Below are 757 nucleotides of genomic sequence, written 5' to 3'. Positions count from 1 at the left end.
TAGTGCAACACACGCAAAGAGATTTCATTGCGGACTCAAAACCAAATGATATATGCTATTGCGATACATATACTAACAGGTGCGATCATACCAGCACTAATGCACCGGATCCCATCAGAACTCCGCAGTAAAGCGTGCTTGGGCGAGAGTTGTACTACGATGGGTGACCTCCTTGGAAGTCCTCGTCTTGCACCCCTTTTTTGTTCCTTTTGATTCTTTGTTTTTTTTTGGGTCTTTTCATTTGAAAAACAAGGCATCTTCCGAACGACGCCATTTCTAGACCGTGTGGAACCATGCCTCCTACAGCAACTTTTTGGAAATCCCCAAGTGTGCTCTCTGGCTTGTCCAAGGGTCTAAAGACCATGAGTGCGGTTTACAAGGCCAAAATTTTGAGTTTTAGACCCTCTTCCGGGCCCTTTTCTAAAACGTAAGCCCCGGTTTAAGTGTCGTCAAACGTGGTGTCCTAACTTATATATCTTGCAACGAATGCTCGTCGCAGCTGGGCGGGAAAAGCCATATAAACAGTGCAACAGATGCGAAGAGATTTCAATGCGGACTCAAAGCCAAAGGATATATGTTAATGCGATACAAATACTAACGGGTGCGATCATACCAGCACTAATGCACCGGATCCCATCAGAACTCCGCAGTAAAGCGTGCTTGGGCGAGAGTAGTACTAGGATGGGTGACCTCCCGGGAAGTCCCCGTGTTGCACCCCTTTTTTTGTTCCTATTGATTTTTTTTGTTTTTTTTTTTT

The 757-nt window shown here is 45.2% G+C and overlaps 2 non-coding genes across 2 annotated transcripts; both read left to right on the top strand.

The window, feature by feature from the left end:
• Positions 1-77: 77 nt before the first annotated feature.
• On the top strand, positions 78-196 carry LOC112085542. The gene has a single exon (XR_002898845.1). It is a non-coding gene; the product is annotated as a 5S ribosomal RNA (ribosomal RNA).
• Positions 197-599: 403 nt separating this feature from the next.
• LOC112085513 lies at positions 600-718 on the top strand. The gene has a single exon (XR_002898817.1). It is a non-coding gene; the product is annotated as a 5S ribosomal RNA (ribosomal RNA).
• The last annotated feature ends 39 nt before the right edge of the window (positions 719-757 follow it).

This window comes from Eutrema salsugineum, unplaced genomic scaffold (assembly GCF_000478725.1).
Source record: "Eutrema salsugineum unplaced genomic scaffold, Eutsalg1_0 scaffold_3, whole genome shotgun sequence".
In the NCBI taxonomy this organism is placed as follows: Eukaryota; Viridiplantae; Streptophyta; class Magnoliopsida; order Brassicales; family Brassicaceae; genus Eutrema; species Eutrema salsugineum.
This window is presented reverse-complemented; position numbering and strand designations above follow the sequence as displayed.